This window comes from Ascaphus truei, chromosome 2 (assembly GCF_040206685.1).
Source record: "Ascaphus truei isolate aAscTru1 chromosome 2, aAscTru1.hap1, whole genome shotgun sequence".
Lineage (NCBI taxonomy): Eukaryota > Metazoa > Chordata > Amphibia > Anura > Ascaphidae > Ascaphus > Ascaphus truei.
In genome coordinates this window covers 121,854,307-121,874,554 of record NC_134484.1, presented here as the reverse complement: position 1 = coordinate 121,874,554, position 20,248 = coordinate 121,854,307, and the positions used below count along the sequence as shown (strand labels likewise).

At 43.3% G+C, this 20,248-nt stretch overlaps 1 protein-coding gene across 3 annotated transcripts in view; it reads right to left on the bottom strand.

Moving 5' to 3' along the window:
* NOL4 (nucleolar protein 4) overlaps nt 1-20,248 on the bottom strand; it is a 399,454-nt gene that overhangs the window by 256,442 nt on the left and 122,764 nt on the right. The window lies entirely within an intron of this gene.

Here is a 20,248-nt window from a genome sequence, read left to right as displayed (position 1 = left end):
CACATTGAAAACAGAAAACACTCGACTTCCTGAGCTTTTCAAGATCTACAGTCAGTTATTTGTTGAACTTCACCTCTGCTTCTCGTTGGTAATATATATATTACCAGATGATGGTCCAGTAAGGAGAGACAGCACACACGGGTAGAAAATTCAAAAGGTGTATTGAAACACACAAACCAACGTTTCGGTTCCTGCAAACGGAACCTTCCTCAGGGTGATTTAATACACCTTTTGAATTTTCTACCCGTGTGTGCTGTCTCTCCTTACTGGACCATCATCTGGTAATATACACCTTTATTATCTTTTATGGAACTATATATATAGTAATTCTGGCTCATTCACTGTATGATCATGTGTAGTATTCATGAACAAAACAACATGGGCGATCATTATATTCAGTACTGCGGAAACAGAGAAACTTCACTGGACCTCACAGTTTCTATTAAATACTATTTGGTTTAGTTGATCTGAATATTATCGCAATTTCTGGTGTTTTTCGGCAATGTCTGATACTGATCTCTACGGCTTCCACAGATACCTTTTATACTATGAAGCTATCTCATTTGCAAATGAATTCTGCATAGCACTGCTTTGCAGAAGGTTCATAAAACTCCATCTCCTTGAGAAGACCTTTCCTCAATGCACTGCGCTCATTTATCACTACAGTATAATCTGCTTTGACCTGTTTACTGCTACAGGGGCCTGCAACATATGGCAAACTCAAATGCATTGCAATGGAGAGATTAATGTGCTATATTCTGCATAAAACATGCAGATCTGCTTCGCACACATTGCAAAATTGTAAGAAAACATAATTGGATCGGCCATTTTACTTATTAAATGTACGGTATGCAGTGAATATTTGAAAGCAGCAATCCTACTACCCGATATATATATTTTTGTTGTTGATCTTATCTGAACCGAGGAGTCCCCCGGACCTGATATGTGGTTTCCCCAGCTTCTGGGAACCCTGTGGTTTCTGAAATATGTGTCATTATTATGCCGGCAAGAGACACAAAAACTACAAATACTGCATGGGCACTGAGTCACCAAGAGAACGTTCAGCTTTCACTGGAGAGATCACTCTCTGTGGCCATTTTGTGCCAGGTGGGCAGAATATCTGCCCAGGGTCAGTATTGGGGGAACCAAGCCAGCAGCGTAGTTTGCTGATTTTTATCGTGCCAAACTTTCAAACTTGCATTGTTTTAAATTACATTTGTATTTTGTTGATTGCCATAAGACCTAATTTACCTCTATCTCTCTGAAAAAGGAAAAGACGTCTGACAACAAGGGACCTTAGCACAACTGATGTATGCACTACACATTCTGGAGTACTACAGCACTGCTAATGTTGGTCTTTGTATTTTCAGGGGGGGGGGGAGTTTTTCAATATTAAAGCAAAATAATTGTCAGTGAACTATGGCAAACTAAAGCAGAATCTGACCAATATGTTTCCTAGCAATACCCATCAGTGGCATTCAACTATTTTGATTACATCCCTCTCTAGCAACTGTGTTTGTGTTCACAAATATATATATATATATATATATATATATTTGTAAATGTGGACAATTCAAACTCATTCAGTAAGATATTTGTTTGAAAAAATTTTGAATCGAGAAAGTCCACATGTGCGTATAAAGTGTATAAAGCATTTAACTAATTTAGGGTCTAACAGTTCCTGGAAGGTCTTATGAAATGAGGTTAACAAAAACATCTGGGCTTGCAGAATTATTAAATTTAATTAATGTAATAATGACAATTGCTTCAGATGGTGTTATTATGTCATTTCCTATGTGATTTTCTCATAGTCTGGAGTTTTAATACATTAAATATTCTTTTGACCTCTTTTTTTAAATTGGGAGTCGATTGTAGATACATTGATACTGTATAGAGTGGACATATTTAGAGATGAAATAAAATAATAGTTACATTTTACCTCCGTGCTTCTCATTGTTTATTTGCAGGTATTGTTAGCTGTTTAGTAGACCAAATGTAAAAAGTTCATATATATTAAGATGCAGTTTGTAGGCTTTTGATAAAGTTAATTTCCAATATAAGTTACCTTTTTATCAGCTTGGTATCTAAACTGCTTCTCTATCTATTTTTGATCGTCCTTATAATCAGTGCTTTGCAGTATAATTATAATCCAATGTACTGAACAGAGATGGGCAAACTTTTCCACAAAATACGAATCTACCACAGATTTGCTAGTTCCTTTCAGCTGCGGAATTCCAGGGGTCAGTCTCAAAAAGGCACATTCGTTTTTTTTTCTATCACCGAAAATCTGTCCTGAGGATTCGAATTGGACTCACCCCTGTCTGCGTGTCCATTGCCTGTCCAGTAGTCTGGTCTCAGTGGCCTTGTTACTTGCATAATCTACTAAAATATATATATATTTATTACTGGCCTGTTCATCTGAGGTTGTATTTACCTCATTTTAAGACCTGCTAAGGAACAGATGATTGTTATTATGTCCTGATATCTAAAACCATAGAATTCAAAGAGGGTGTACTTTCTTTTTCACACAACTATATATATATATTTTACATTTATTTGATAACTAGTGGAGTGACTGGTGACGGGTGGCTGGGGACAAGAGGAGAACTCTGTGCTGCTGCAACCTGCGGGGCCAGATTGGCAAGTAGGGCTAGTACAGATGCAGCGGCCATTATTTTAACAAATCCCGCAGTGTATACCTCGGAATACCCATGTCATGGCGTGGGATTGCTTCCAACCGTACCGCCTTAAGACGCGAGTGGAGGCGAGTGCATAAAATGCTATTTTAGTGCTTTGGCTTTTAAACACCTGAAATTGACACAGTAGCACAGTACTGTACACATTACAATTCATTCATTTCATTGCATTTAATTGCACGCAATCCATGAAATTCAAACAAAGGAACCACGATAAACCCGTGTACCTGAGGAGATTAGCCGTGTTCATGCCGTGTGGAGTACAGCAGCGCACATGAAAACGGCACCGTAATTTCTTAAAATAATGGCCGCGGCATCTGTATATACTGTAGCAGCAGATCATCTGAGTCTGCCTGACCCTAGGCTACCTACTGTATCAACACGCTTAGTATAGCACTAGCATATAGACCAAGTGCAGTTAGCAAATAATAACAACATGTCTAATACTAATGCCAGCTATAGTGGTTTGAAGAAAAGTTTTGAAAGTAGACATGGAGGGGCAAGAAGAGGTGGACATAGTTTTGTTCATGGTGTGGTGATGATGGTGATGGTGAAGATGATGAAGATGATGTTGAAACAGTGAAAGGTGGTGCTGCTGTTGCACCTACTACTCACAGCAAATATATGAGGAAGGACAATGACACTGTCACTGAATCCCAATCTCACTATAGAAGGTACACCTTCACTCTCCCCCTGACCCCCTGCCTATTAGAACCTCCAGTTAAGATATTTAAAATGGGAACGGAATTTCAAGTCAGCCTAGAGCCCAAGCTACGAATACTAGTATTACTTGTGAAACTAAAATTGCTAATGTGGAGAAGCATAATATTGAGAATGATCTACGGGAAAGGTGGCCCACCAGCACCACTGCCACCAGTCCCAGCTGCTGCTCTGCCTGTTACGGCTGCCAACAAGCCCACTATTAAGTCCTCTGAAAGAGACAGATCCTTCTTGTCACATTCAAAAACATTAATGAATGCCGAACATGCTCAGGATTGATAGCACAAGACTGAAGAGCTGTTAAAACAGTCAGATAAAGAAGAGAGAGAGAGAGAGTCAGAGGGACTTGACTCTGAGGAGCAGGGAGTTGGACTTGTTGAGGATTCATCCATTCAGATATCACTTGTTATGAATGGGGATGATTCTGATGAGGATGTTGCAGATGATGCGAAATACTGTAATTTAATTGTTGGGCGGCGGGGGTGATGAATATGAAAATGCTTCAGATGCAAGTTATGATACTATGTTCATTGTTAAAGATTGTGAAAATACAGATTCAACCACAAATAAAGCAAAAGCTCGAAACAGTAATTACAACACTGTATATTCATTATTTAATAAACACAACCACACATCATCAACATCACGTACATTGATGTTACTTTCCACCTCATCAGCAGCACTCTCTTTTACACAGATGTCATCATCACTAGTACCATTGACCAGTCATGGTTCTTGTTGTGATGATGATGTTGTTGACCCAGGGCCCACGCCATGATTACATTCACAACATCCAGAACCACCAGTTACGTCTCCCATTACGTTCAATGCAAGAGCTATTGTGTTGCATTTTTTTAAACTTTCAAAGGATCAGATTACAGCTACAGTACATGTAGTTTATGTGAAACAGTTGTGAAAAGGGGTAGACTGGGTACAAATCTTGGCACCTCTGCATTAAGAAGTCACTTGTCTTTCCACCACCATACAAAGTGACATAGAGCATTAGATACTGTAGAAAGGGTGAGACAAAGGGGGGGTTGTTGCAGTCAGACTACACAGTGTAATGTCACAGGTGGAGGTGGAGATGGAGACAATAGGTCACTGTCAGTACTGCAGACACACACCACCAACACAGTCACTATTGTCTCAGTGGTGGTGATAAATTTGATGGTGATTTAGGTGATCTTTTGTGTAACAGGGATGATGATCAATAGCATTGATGATCAATAGCAGTGATGATTACGATGGTGTTTGTGCTATTGATAGCCTGCACAGTAGCAGTTTGCAAACCAGACAACATGATGCCAGTGCTTCTGGTCCTATCAGAACAAGCAGCCAGATATGCACTACAAATATACCCCAATGCAACAGCAGCAGTCCACTGTCCGAGAAGCGTTTGAAAAGGTGAACAAATTCAACCGCACTGATGACAGAGCTCTGGTGCTGAATGACAATTTAGCTAAAATGCTTGCTACTGGATATACTTATTGCCATTCCAATTTGCTGAATTTCAGGGGTTCAGATAGCTTATGCAAACTGGGGAGCCACATTGGACAATCCCAAACAGATCATATTTCTCTAACAAGGCACTTCCCAAACAGTAAGGCAAAGTTGTTGCACCAGTGGTTGATGCCCTAGCACAGGGGTGGCTGACCTGATGGAGTTGGAGATGGAATTTACCTGTCTCATTGTCAAATTAACACAATAAGAAAAAAATTAAAATGAACACCTGTATACACTGACACAGAGGATAACCTGAACTTGTCAGTGCACAGTGCCATTAGGTTATGCTTTGTATCCGTGTGTAGTGATGTCTGGTTACATACAATGTGTAGTGCTGTCAGGTTATACTCACCGTCAGTGTATAGTGCGGAGTATAACTTGACGGCACTATACACTCACACATGGTATAACCTGACATAGAGTACAAGTTTGAGGGGGGAGGGTAGGTGACACATGGGGAGGGGGTGACACTTGGGGAGGGGGGAAGAGGGGTGACACATGGGAGGGGGGAGACGGGGTGACACATGGGAGGGGGGGAGAGGGGTTGATACATGGGGAGAGGTGAAAAAAGGGTGATACAATATGTGGAGGGAGTGACATACTGTATGGAGAGGGGGTAACAGGGTGTGACACATAAGGAGGAAGGGGGAAGAGGGTGTGACACATGGGGAGATGGGGCAGTGAGGGACAAGGGGGATTGGGCAGTTGGGGGGACAAGGGGGTGACAGAAAGGACATGGGGGGCACTGGGGTGATTATACCTTGCTCTCCAGTCTACACAGCCAGTAGCACCACATGGAGCTTTCAGCAGACAGGGTGTATATTCACTGTACCCTAGGCTGTTTGGGAGCCCACCAGGGTTCACTTGTCTAAAGGACCTCTGAAGGCGAGCTGGTTGGGGGCACTCTGGCTTCTCCTCTTCCAAGTTTCTATGGTCTCGCTACACTGTCTGCAATCAGAGCTCCCGTTTTTTGTTTTTTCCCTTCAAGGGTCGCGCATGAATCACTGAAGGGCCACAGGTGCACCAGGCCTGCCCTAGCACATTCGGAGGGAAGTAGGGTACATCTTACTACGGACATGTGGAGTAGTGGTCATGCAGGCGGTGACTACTTGACCGTTACTGGCCACTGGGTGTGTTTTAGTATTGTTAACCAACATAAGGTGTGAAAAAAAGACAGTCAATAGCAGCAAGACGTTCCATAGATATGCTACTTTATGTACAGTATGTAGAGTTTTGAAGAAAAGGTCCTTACAGCTTCTGATGTCTTAGCAGAATTACAGAAAGTAATGTAGTGGTGGCTAACTCCCACGGCATTTGAGGTTGGGTTTTTTGTGGTGGATCACAGTTCCATGACACACATTCCTTGTTTTGCTCACGTACTTAATTTAATAGTCACTTGTTTCCTAGCTCAGTATAGGAATGTGGAGAACATTTTGTCAGTTTCCAGAAAAATTTGCTCACTTTACCTGATCGTACAGATATGCAATGCCCTGTCTAAGTTGCAGGAGAAAAAATAACCAGTCTCGTCACAGCTAAGAATGGAGGTGCCTACAAGCTAGAATTCCACATTAGCAGCAGCAGAATGTGGTCAACGATTATGTAATGAAGCATGCCAGGCTGCTGGATGAGGCATTTCTGCAGTCTAGACAGTGGCATCTTATGGAAGAGCTGTGTAGGCTGCTGAGGCCCTTTGAAGAAGCCACCACTCTTGTGAGTAGTGTTGAAGCTGGCATAAGCCAGATCATCCCTCTATTTTTTTCTCCTATGAAAACATTAATTGATATGCAGCATAATGGTAACTATGAGGATAATGATGGTGATGAAATAGTGGCAATGGTTTATAAATTGCTTGAATGTCTGGTAAATGCCCCCATGTTGTCAGTATCAAACGGAAAGATGAATACCTTCAGGCCACACTTTTAGACCCTTGATTCAAAGACAGAATTAATTACTGTGTGCCCCATGATGAAGAGACTGTGGCAAATTGCAAGGAGAAGCTAATTGATTGTATCCAGGCAGTTCTGAAAAAGGAGGAAAAGCAAAGGGGGGAAATAAAGGTTCACAGAGGGTTGCCTCCATGGGCATACATTACACACAGAAATAGACAACACAGTGGTCATCACCACCGATTTCTTCCTCTCAGTCCTCAAGTCAAGTGACTTTTGGTAGTGGTGGTGGTGATGGCAGTAAAAGCAGAAGTTGTGGCCCATCACTGGGAAATGCTCCATCACTATGGCATGGTTCACACTAGTGCAGATGCAGCAGACCCCTCTAATGCTACTAGTGCTATGGACATTGTGGAGGCATATACGGTAGATAGTTCATTCCGGCCTCCTGAAACATGACCTGCTCTTACAAAGGTGTCAGTGGAATGGCTGAGATGTCCTCCTGCAAGTGTGCTGTCAGCGAGAGTGTTTAGTGCAGCTGATCCAATCCTAACCAATCGCTGTACAAAACTGTCCCATGGTAGTGTTCAAAGGCTCCCTTGTATGATGGATCAACATCCGATTCATCAGAAATATACGGTCCCTGCACCCAGCATTCAGGAGGCTCAAGAGGAATGGGCTAATTACTAATATTATTACAACACTACCAGTGCCACCACTCTAACACTACCAGTACTATAGCACTTTTAAAAGACTGTGCCACAATAGATGCCTGTCTGTCACCTGTATTAGTGCCCATGTCAGAGATGTTGTCAATTAACAACAAGTAATACGAGTGGTGGCTCTTGCCAGTGTGTGGCATTGGTATTGGCACAGAGCTTGGCTTGTTTTGTGTTTATTGATACATGTACGTTTTACTTCTAAACCACTTCCCTCTCTGGAGGGTCCCAAAAACATACATGACATACAGGCACTCCTTTTTGTGAAAATATTGGCCACAATAATTAGTAATAACCTGAGAACACTACGTCAGCACTATTTTGAGTACAGTATTATCTGTGTGAATCAATGAATTGTCCATTCCGCTGCCACTAGACTAGCATTAAGTGACAGTCTGAATTCTAATGCGTTCAGTAATTCAGGAACAACAACAACAACAATTAACACAACCGGTCAGAGACGCTGACTGTCAGAGATAAAATAAACGTAGCTTTGCAGCTGCATAATTAGTCACAGTCTCAGACTGACATGCCTGCCAGTTTAGTCTGTCAATGTCGCTGTATGCCTGCTGTCAGTGGCTCGTTGTGTGTTCATCCGCCATCTATCACCACCAGTGCCACCATCACACCATCATCAATCAATCCATCATCAATATCTTATTGCAAAAAAACAAAAACGTCCAAATATGGCATTATGAATGAATTATATTAGTTATATATTTTTTGACCGATCATCTAATGGGGACCCAATCAAGCCAGCACCAAAACTGCGTTGCTATGCCAGGCAGTTAAACAACATAACATCTAGGGTGGAATTGACGCCTGGCACTGTCTGCAGGCCATTGAGCAGCCACCATTACATACTGTAACATCTACAGTAGGTTGTCAGTTGTGACAAGCTCGGCTTGTTTAACATTTGTATGTCCTAAACCTAGCTACTGTTCCATCTCCCACTAACACAAGGGTGGGAGGGAGAGCCCAAGGATATATTCCTTTTATTTTTTTAAATTCTATTTTCACTCCTAGTTGACTTCTAAAAAATAATAATATTTATTACACTGTGAAAAACACTTTTGTTTTGAGTGTTGTTTTGACTATGGCTACACCTACTGTACAGCTAGTACCAGAAGGAAAATCCACTGGAGCCTGCCAGCAGATTCCAAGGATTCTCCATGGACTTAAGAGGATGCAATCCACCTCCAGATTTCATTCTCCAGATCGGACTGCACCCAAAATGCCAGGAAAAATGAGTAGAACAGATTCACCCATCTCTAGTACTGAAGTCACTACTCCTTTCATTACATGAATGGTAGTGTTATTGGAAAGGTTATTTTATAATACAGTCTGTTTTATAAGGTCAGAGTCTAGCTTTTGTAGAATAAGTTGAAGATATTTCTCTACCAGGAGGCGGCTTTAAATTAAACATCTTTTAACTGTCTTGGTAGCTTCCCGGAAAGTTGGCAAGTGAATTTTCCCTGTTTCAGATTACTTTTAAATTACACTTCAAAAAAAACCTAATTTTAGATCCTTAAAAATAAACCTCAATGTTTGTCTCTTCTTGGAAGAAGCACATCTTCTGAAAATAAACTATTCCTGGCATTGAAATCATTGAACCACAGTCAAAGGCTTCAGATTTTCTAGCAAAAGGTAAGTAACATGAAGATAAACAGCTTCAAGCTCTGCAGATCAGACAACATACTTACAATATTATAAAGGACATGTAACAAACAAGTAATAGATGTACTGTAGCATGTTACTACTCACATGGTGCTGTGCATTAGCGGGGCATGAATAATATGCCAAAAGGAGACGCCCCTATACTCTAGAAATGGTCACATGTAAAAAAAGATCACATTTTGTAACATACCTAAGGTTTGCTATACAGATACTGTAGGCCTACAAATACATTTTGCACGGTGTAGTCAAAAGCTAGCACGTATGTTACAAACACAAAAGCCCATACTTACTAAGTGGGGATATACCATAAGACTCCTTCTGATGGAAGATGACACCTTAAGGTGTCTTCAGGTGCCAGAATGTGTTTTAGGTTTTCTTGTGACATAGCACCATTTAGTTACATGGTCCAGAATCTGTTGTTGTCTAGATTTTTATTTGTTAGTCACCGAAATTATGTGGTATCTAGAATCAGTGAATGAGAGATTCAGTCTTGCACAACTTAAATATATTTTAACATGAGCAATATACTTGCGTTTCAAGGTACCGGTGCACTATGGGTCAGGGAAAAAACCTGTCTGGTGTAATTTCAAGTATATGTAAGTAAGTAGAAGATCCAGAGCAATTCATTTATTTACGAAGAAATGTATTCTTTCAGTGGCACATACAACGTTTCGAACTGCACAGTCACTTGATAAAGTACTCTGTGCAGTTGGAAACGTTGTGTGTGCCACTGAAAGAATAAATTTATTTTCTACAAATCCATAGTGCCCTGGATCTTCTACTTACTTCAGTATCTAGAATCAGGGCACAAATATGTCCTGAGCAGGACTAATTAGCTCAGTAGTGACTATCCTGTGTTCTTGAGACATACCACTGAGTGGCGGATAAGATAGTTTGTCAAATATTGTATGTATAGAGTAGAGATCAGTGGAACCAACAGCAGGTTCACCTGAAGCTCGGGGAATCAATTACAGTATGCATAGGTTTCAGAAATGGTTGGGGCAACATCAGCTCCTTGCAATAACAAATAAAGGTAACGTGTGACCTGAACACCAGAAGTAAATGTACTTACTGTTTCATAGGGCCCCTCCCCAGTAATAGCTGGTAAATTGATTTCCTGGAGTGTAATCCACCAGCTTCATGGTTAAACTATTAACATTGTTTACTGTCTTTGTGGGAAAATGTCAGTTTTCAATTAATAATCAAGAATCTGTTCAAATCCCAGCTCTTATTTGTCCAAACTATGCATCTAATTTTAGGATGCATTAACAGCACTAACAATGCAGTTAAGCACAAAGAAAACATAAGATCATTGTAATATGACAGAAGAAATAAACCAATAAAACAACTCTAATGAAGAAAATGAAATGTAATTAAAACAATAAGAAACAAAGAAAAAGAAGCATGATTATATTCTGTTGAAAACAGTGATATTGACCATGACATGTACAGATGCAGCGGCCGTTATTCGAACACTTCACGCGTTGCATACCTCGGAATACCCATGTGATGGCGCGTGATTTCTTCCAACTGTACCGCCTTTAGACGTGAGTGCAAAATGGCATTTTAGTGTTCTGGTTTTGAAACACCTGAAATTGACACACTAGCACAGTACTGTATACATTACAATTTCATTGCATTCAATTGCACACAATCCATGAAATTCAAACAAAGCAACCGCGATAAACACGTGTGCCTGGGGCGATTGGCCGCGTTACTGCCGCATGGAATACCGCAGAGCACACGAAAGCGGCGCCGTGATTTGTTTGAATAACGGCCCTGCATCAGTATTTTAGGGGCTTATTCAATAAAGTGCAATATTGCTATGTCAACACTATGGCACAGAAACTCCCATTCCAGTCACTTGGAGTTTCTTTGCGTTTAGGCGTTTATTGGCGAAAACATTTCCTAACAGCTGCTATCTTCGGCTACAAAGCTTAAAGCATTATTATGCACCCAGCCAAACAGTTACATGGCATAATGAAAATGAGAGGTATCAATGGCGCAAGGCATCCAATTTTTTTTATCTCAGTTGCACTATATGCAATAAGTTTGCTAGTTGAATTATATATGTAAATAATAGTTAAAATAGACAAACATGCACACATAATTCGTGTATTGAAACTGTACATGGGTGCTAATAGGTGCAAGATGAAAATGCAACCACAACTCCAGAGGGGCTGGTGTTCCAGCTATCCCCCTCCCGTTGGCGGCTTGGTGGAGGCTCACCCGGGATTTATCCTTTCTTGTATTATTCTATATGTAGCCAGGTCCCCTCTGGCTCCCCAGACATTCGGTTCTCTCTCGCTTACCTGCGACAGCGTGAGGGCAGTTGCAGGGGTGATCGCGTCACCGGGGCTCCCCGCGACATCAGCTACAGGGCGCCGCCATATTGTGTACGTTCGCGCATGCGCGGAAGCTTGCGCACGCGCAGTATAGCCCCAGAAGCAACACGACGGCCATCTTGCGTTTGGTGTTAGGCTCGTGCATGCGCAAATGCGATGCGGCGGCGATTACAGGGAGTGAGAAGAGGTGCTCCATAGTCGGGGACATCCCCCAGTTCGCACATGCGCAGTTAGCAGCGGTGGCGGCCATTACACAGCACGCACGCGGCCCCAATGTTAAAGAGGGCCATACAAGACTACAATTCCCAGCAGCCTCTGGGGACTGCACTTTCACCCAGGTCACAGGCAGCCAGACAGCCAATGGTGCTTGCAGCTTCTCCTGCTGGAGAAGGATACATTGTTGTGTGCAGAGTCAGGAAGCAGACTGTGAAGCACATGAGTCAGTCAGGCTGAGGAGACAGTGGGGGAAGGAAGGGGGGCAGAGAGCTGCGAGCTTCTGCCCTAGGCCAGAAATCCCCCGGGCTAGAGCTGAGGCCCTGACTCCCCACTAGTGAGGGTGGGTGTTCATAGGGACAGGCCCTTAGGTAAGGACCCTGTGCCCTTTCAGCTGTGTGCTAGGCAGGGACTTAGGGAAAGGCCCTGCTGCATGTTTCTTAGTGCAGGGACAGAGAGAGACCCTGCTGCAGTTGTGTAATGCAGGGACCCAATGATAGTGTTGCTGCATGTTCCTGTATACTGTGTTGCTGATCCAGAGACTGTCCTTACGGTGGGACGTCCGGCTGGACCCCATCCCACGCGGAGGTACAGATCAGCACTGGACCAAGCGGTGCCGGTAGACCCTTTGCGAAGACACCCAGTTGCAGGGACACCTGGGCAGGTATTTACAACCTTCCACACGTGCACCAACTTTAACTTGCTCCTTACATGTGACAGGCCTGTTCACACACTTGGGTGGGCTTGAACTCTTCGGACACAGGGTTGGGAAGGGGGTGTAAGGGTATAGCCCAGTTAGGGGCTAAGAAGTTATAGCCCAGTTAAGGGGCAAGGTTATAGCTGCCAGCTAGTGGCAGAGGGTGGCATATATTGTTGTGTAGGCTGATATTGTTGCACTGATATATATGATACTATTGTGTTGTGTCGCTCGTCCAGTAAACCTTTTATCCATAACCCTGGTGTATGTGGTTTCTGGGTGGGTTCCTATGTTAGGGCCATTCTACATTGCTATAGAATCCTACATAGGTGGAGGCGCTGACCGACGAGAACGTTCCAGAGAAGTACCCCAGGTTCCCATCAGCAGAGGCTCAGGCCTCCTTTGAACCTGCAGGTATACGCACCACACCTGGTAACATATAGATTCCCCCTCACATGCACTCTATCTGCGATTGGGGGATACCCATTACATATATGTACACATACAGTTAGGTCCGGAAATAATTGGACACTGATGCAAGTTTTGTTATTTCGGCTGTGTACCAAAATAAATTCAAGTTACAGTTAAATTATTAATATGGGCTTAAAGTGCAGTCTATCAGCTTTAATTTGAGGGTATTCACATCCAAATTGGAGGAAGGGTTTAGGAATTACATCTCTTTAATATGTAGCCCCCTATTTTTCAAGGGACCAAAAGTAATTGGACAATTGACTCAAAAGCTGTTTCATGGACAGGTGTGGGCTATTCCTTCGTTATTTCATCATCAATTAAGCAGGTAAAAGGTCTGGAGTTAATTCCAGGTGTGGCATTCACATTTGAAAGCTGTTGCTGTGAACCCACAACATGCGGTCAAAGGAGCTCTCAATGCAAGTGAAACAGGGCATCCTTAGGCTGCAAAAAAAAGAAAATCCATCAGAGAGATAGCAGGAACATTAGGAGTGGCCAAATCAACAGTTTGGTACATTCTGAGAAAAAAAGAACGCACTGGTGAGCTCTGCAACACAAAAAGGCCTGGACGTCCATGGAAGACAACAATGGTGGATGATCGTAGGATCCTTTCCATGGTAAAGAAAACCCTTTCACAACATCCAGCCAAGTGAAGAATACTCTCCAGGAGGTAGACATATCATTATCCAAGTCTACCATAAAGAGAAGACTTCACGAGTGCAAATACAGAGGGTTCACCACAAGGTGCAAACCATTCATAAGCCTCGAGAATAGAAAGGCCAGATTAGACTTTGCCAAACAATATCTAAAAAAGCCAGCCCAGTTCTGGAACAGCATTCTTTGGACATATGAAACTAAGATCAACCTGTACCAGAATGATGGGAAGAAAAAAGTATGGAGAAGGCTCGGAACGGCTCATGATACGAAGCATACGACATCATCTGTAAAACACAGTGGAGGCAGTGTGATGGCATGGGCATGCATGGCTTACAATGGCACTGGGTCAGTAGTGTTTATTGATGATGTGACAGAAGACAGAAGCAGCCGGATGAATTCTGAAGTGTATAGGGATATATTGTCTGCTAAGATTCAGCCAAGTTGATTGGACGGCGCTTCACTTTACAGATGGACAATGACTCAAAACATACTGCCAGAGACATAACATAAAACACAGACAGAGCTCAGAGCACATCCAGTGAAACTCAAACACGGTACAGTGCCTAAATATACATGTATAGATATCTATTAAATAAAATGGCCTTTTAGTTGAACATGTTGGCAACATTTTTGTAAGCTCCTGAGCCACTACACGGCAGACCACATCTCAAGGGTCCCTAACACTAATATAAATTCTTAATAACCTGTACATTACCAGGAAGAATGATTTATATTAAATCTGTCAAAATTTCATAGCATCTCCCACTCTCAGGGGAACTTGCTTGCTTGCAGTGTGATTGTGACAAATCTAATGCAGAGTGCTTTTCCTGGTAATGTACAGGTTAATAAAAGCTTCAATCAGACTTAGATCTATGCAACTAATTTTGACAGATTTATTATAAATCATTCTTCCTGGTAATGTACAGGTTATTAAGAATTTATATTAGTGTTAGGGACCCTTGAGATGTGGTCTGCCGTGTAGTGGCTCAGGGGCTTACAACAATTTGGCCAACATGTTAAACTAAAAGACCATTTTATTTAATAGATATCTATACATGTATATTTAGGCACTGTACCGTGTATGAGTTTCACTGGATGTGCACTGAGCTCTGTCTGTGTTTTATGTTATGTCTCTGGTTTTAAATATATATATTGCCATGCTCAGTAGCAGTCCTCTGTGACACTTATATGCTTATATATATGTTGTGGTTATTTTTGGGGGTTCAATATGAGCTTGTAGGTGTCCTGTATATTTCAAAACATACTGCGAAAGCAACCCAGGAGTTTTTTAAGGCAAAGAAGTGGAATATTCTGCAATGGCCAAGTCAATCAACTGATCTCAACCTGATCGAGCATGCATTTCACTTGCTGAAGACAAAAATAAGGCAGAAAGACCCACGAACAAACAACAACTGAAGACAGCTGCAGTAAAGACCTGGCAAAGCATCACAAAGGAGGAAACCCAGCGTTTGGTGATGTCCATGCGTTCCAGACTTCAAGCAGTCATTGCCTGCAAAGGATCCTCGACAAAGTATTAAAAATGAACATTTTATTTATGATTGTGTCAATTTGTCCAATTACATTTGAGCCCCTGAAATAAGGGGACTGTGTATGAAAATGGTTGCAATTCCTAAACGTTTCATACAATATTTTTGTTCAACCCCTTGAATTAAAGCTGAAAGTCTGCACTTCTATTGCATCTCGGTTGTTTCATTTCAAATCCATTGTGGTGGCGTACAGAGCCAAAATAATGAAAATTGTGTCATTGTCCAATTGTTTCCGGACCTAACTGTAGATACTTACATATGTTATGTTTTTTCTCTTGTTTCTGTAACCCCCCTTTGGGATTACTATGGCCTTAAGGGGTTAACTGTGTGGGCACATACTGAGTAACGCACCTTCCCCATCACATGGTGCTGGGTGACTAGGCAGAATCATAGCTCCACCTTCGTCTGCCTAGTGATAGTAATCTCATCGCAGGATATATATAGAGGGAAAAGGCTTCTAGAAGGGCAAATCTCGGGAGGAGTTGGAGACAAGGGATCTCACTGTGAATAGTGTACTGATGTAGCAAGACTTACACTCCCTGTGACCGCGAAAAAGGGGAGAGATGAAAACCGCATGAACACTTTGTTGTCCATGCCTCGGCCAGTCAGCCAGAATAATTATGTTATTGAAGTTCACCATGTGTGGCTATAAGGTGGCATACTGAATATCTTCGCCTATGATACTCACGGAGGAGCTACAGATTACAAATAAATTCCGAAGATTTACACTTATGTTTTGCGGCACAGACTGTTGTAAGACTCGCTACATCTGTATATAGGTTGCAATATAGATGAGTATAGGATATAGGGCTAGGATTCCCTTTATTGTTTTATACTTAGGGACAATGCCCTGCATAGACAGTGACCCCAGGAATGGCTCCACACTACTCTCATGAATCACGAAGAGGAAGCCTATGCCTCAGAGGCGTTCCCCAAGCCACAGCCCCAAGGCATAGCTGGATCAGCCCAAGCTGAGGGTCCATAGCTGACTCTCACCCAGAAGGCCATGAGATGGCACTCAATACCTGAGATGGGGATACTGACAAGAAACTGGGAGATAGAGTAGTGCAAGGCCCAACAGGGGCACAAAGAAAATGGAGCACTACCGATGCTACACAGCAGAGGGATCACTTAGGTAACACGGATTAGTCAAGCTTCAGCACCTCCCTAGTGGGACTAGATAGAGGAGAGCTATAGAATAGGATTCTGATAGCACAAACAGGAGACAGTAAGAATACTATACAAGAAGTGTACATATACACATATACACATGTAGCCAGGTCTCCCCAGCTCTACCGCACCCCCCTCACATGGCTGCCGATCGCGGGAGCCGCCGCGTCCAATGGCGGCTCCGTTCGGCAGTGGCAGGGGAGAGGGCGGTCAGGTCCCGGCTCGGGGGTTGCCGGGGACGCGTGCAGCCAGTTGCCAAGGCCGCACGCGCATCTCAGGGCTCCCGGCGCTCCCGGAGCCGGGCGGATAGGGCGCCGCCATTGCGGAGAGACTCGCGCATGCGCAGTGATCGCGCGAGGGCAGGAGAGCCCCAGATAGGTCGCGCATGCGCAGATAGGGGTAGGGAGCTAAGGCAGCTCTTAGGAGGTCGCGCGAGAGTAGGGAAGCATAGGGAGAGATTGCGGCGGCCATTGGGAGCTAGTGCAGGCATAGGAAAGGCGCGCATGCGGTCCCTATGTGCTGTTAGGCTCCATGGGACTACAACTCCCATGGGGCATAGCGAGGCAGGCACCAGGTGCCTGATAGGAGCCAATAGGGCTGTAGGACTGCCCTGGAGGGAGATAGATACATTTCCCGGGCTTTGCATGAGTCACGTCAGTTGGAGCAGCGGAGCTGAAGGGGAAGGAAGGATGCAGGGAGTGAGTGCAGCTCTTGCATCCTGATAGGTACCCTCACCCTCCAGGTAGGCCCCAACTCCCCACCAGGTTGGTGGGTAACTGATAAGGGACGGCCCTAGATAGGGAGGTCACCCTTAGGTGTGTGTAAGGTGCAGGTTTGGCAGTGCCACAGCGGGTAGTGCTGTGCGCACTGGCAAATAGGCACAGAGTGTGTGCAGTGTGTTTACTGCGGGTTCCAGGGTGCTGTGTGTGTGTTGCTGCATGTGCTGGGCGCAGTGTGTGCAGCGTGTGTGAATGTCTGCAGGCTGACAGTGAGAGCGGTGTGTCTGCTGCAGGCTGTTAGGAGTAGCGAGTAGCTAGATGTTAGGGAGGATTAGGGACTTGGGTAGAGAAGGGAGTGGGGCAGGTTATTAACCCCGCAGGCCCTAGGAGTTTCCCCCAAGTCACCTCAGGTTGCGGTTCATCAGGGACAGGCCCTAGGTTAGGGTTCCTGTCACTGTAGGGTTAGTTAGGGATAGATAGGGATAGCGGCGGCTGCTGTTCCCGTGAGACGGTGTGTTACCGAGAGACGGTTGTGTTCCCGTGAAGCGGTGGGACCCTCGTTGGGGTTCCTGGAGAATATCACCTAGATAGGATCAGACGGATGCATCGCACGTCTGACCCTTTGAGAAGCTTGTTGCTGACCCGAGCACCGGAGTGCTCGGAAGGTATTATGTCATCACATGTGCACCAACAGGCCTAGAGGTTTTAGTGACTGCGCAGTCACCCAGTGACTATCTCTGTAGGAGTACGGGACATTGGGTGGGGTTCTTGGGACACTGGGTGGGATCACCTGGTGTCGGGGAATCGTCCTGCGAGACGTCAAGGGTAGTGTCTCCTCGTGAGAGAGACACTGGTTATTATTATATTATTTGTAAGTAAAGTAGTTATATATAATCACTGTGTGTGTAGTTTCTTATTGGGTTCCTATGTAGGGTCATTCTACACTTCCCTAGAATCCTACATAGGTGGAGGCGCTGAAGAAGATCCGTTCCAGAGGATTCACCCCAGGCTCTCATTAGCGGAGGCTCAGACCTCCTGTGAGCCTACAGGTATACGCACCACACCGGTAACACTACATGTTCTACTCACCCACACTATATATGAGATTGGGTGGGGTGGAATACCCGTTACACACATATACACATATACACATATTATCGATGGCGGTTAATAAAGCTGCTGTTTGCATGAATACATTTCCTGGCAGCCATCATTGCATTACCAATGCCAGCATGCACCCTGACAAGGTACCTAATACTGAGTGAGCCAATTAAAAAGAACTCCTTGGGCGCTAGGCAAGGAGGGTTACATTTCTATAATTAAGAGGAAGTATCTGACTACAGAAGGTTATTTGTTTTTGGTGTCTTGTATAATAGGCAAAAGTTACACTGAGCAGTTGCTTCCTCTCATAAAGCAATTCCCTTGTGAAACACGTTGGGCCCATTGATTTTCATTTGACTTAGTGACATCATCTGGAGCCACCAGAGCGAGAAGCGATCAGATACTGTAGCAGCAATGTGTGTGGGAAAGCTTCCCGTTCTAGAAGCGATTTGCCTTTATATTCTGTAATGGGTTTGCTATAGTTTAAGCCGTCGCTGTGCACCCCTATAATGTTGGATATTTAGCAGTGATGTCTACCAGTGAAACCCCATTGACATCTTTGAGACAGCTGATGCTAAAAGTCAACTCTCCATATCAGCGAGGCTCACAGACAATCAGCGAGAGTTAGCGACTCAGCCTTCCTCTCTCGGCATGCAGCTCTCAGATCTCTCAACCTGCCTGCAGGCCCCTCTATAATATACTGAAAATGGCTGTCCCATCTCTGCAATTTTTTGTTTCCCTCCATCACTCTGCTATATTAGACCCGCGGGTCAATGTGAGCCTGCTGAGCCTGGTTTTTAAATAAATACAACTTTAGATTGGAAAAGGAAAGGGCCTGGAAGTTATGATTTATGATTCCCTGGTCTCATTTTCTATAGTACCACAAACGTATTAAAAACACAGTATTCCTATACCTATCCTTTCACTTAGTGTCCGTTACATGTGATGTATGCTACGCCCTTTAATTGTAAAATAAACTCAAGACATCAATTAAATCAATTGTGAACAAACTACACATTAACTCTTTGCTGACAGAAAGCCCTGCAGCAAAATTTATTGCGGTCCCCACAGGCAGTAAATGATAAATGTGTTGCATTTTCCTGGGTGTTTCATGCTGTGTACCTTCATATCTCTTAATATGGGGAAGTTAGCAAATGTTTACAAAAGCTGCACAAGTTTACGTGACACTTGATACATTATCATTCCATATTAGCAGTAGCCAGGTTGCTCCAAACATTTTAATTTTCTATAGCACCAATAGTGCACACACTGCAACACAACACAACGCAACATTTCTTATACGACATGTTCATTCTAAACACAAAAGCAAAAGGCCAAAGGACCAATGTCTGAAAACTATTTTTAGGGAGATTAGCGGAGAAAATATCAGGAATATGTAAAGCTTCCACTGACATGCATTTTTCAGCAGCAGATAGTCAGGGAATCCCTTTGAGAAATTGGGGGAGTATGCCAGTATACTCAAGGCATGTCCATCTAAAAGCATGGGTGGAAACATATAGGCCAATATTTAGTACGCAGTGCTATTCCTTAAGACACCTTACAGCACGATGAGGTATTTTATGTACTAGCCCTGCTTACTAAACATGGCCAATAATCCAAGATCCTACATTACTCAAAATAACATTTTGGTGCTTGGCCTTTTAACCCCTTGGCTTCCAGATGTGGTCTACACCTGGTATTTTTAGCCTTTGTGTGTGGGGGAGGGTGTGAAATTACCCACTCCTCCTCATCCTTGTCATAGTGAAAAATGGTTTTCCTGTCTACTTGTTTAATTCGTGGAATAAAACTTGAATTAAGAAATACAAAAAAGCTAGAAAGATTTAGTGCTTTGCTATGTTTTTTTCAAATAAGTCAATGGATTTCACATTTAAGTACATATAGCTGCTCAGCCAGAAAATAGTGTATAATGCTACATAAACCACAACTTCAACATGTAAAACTTTACAAGATATTCCATAAATACTTCATAAATGTCCCTGGCTATGGTATGGAGGCATATACAATCCGTGTGCCTCTATTCTGTATGCTTCCATGCACTGATCCAGGCACCACAAGCAGCATCAGTATGCAGTATGAAGGTGACACTAACGTCGACTTCAATTAGATGGC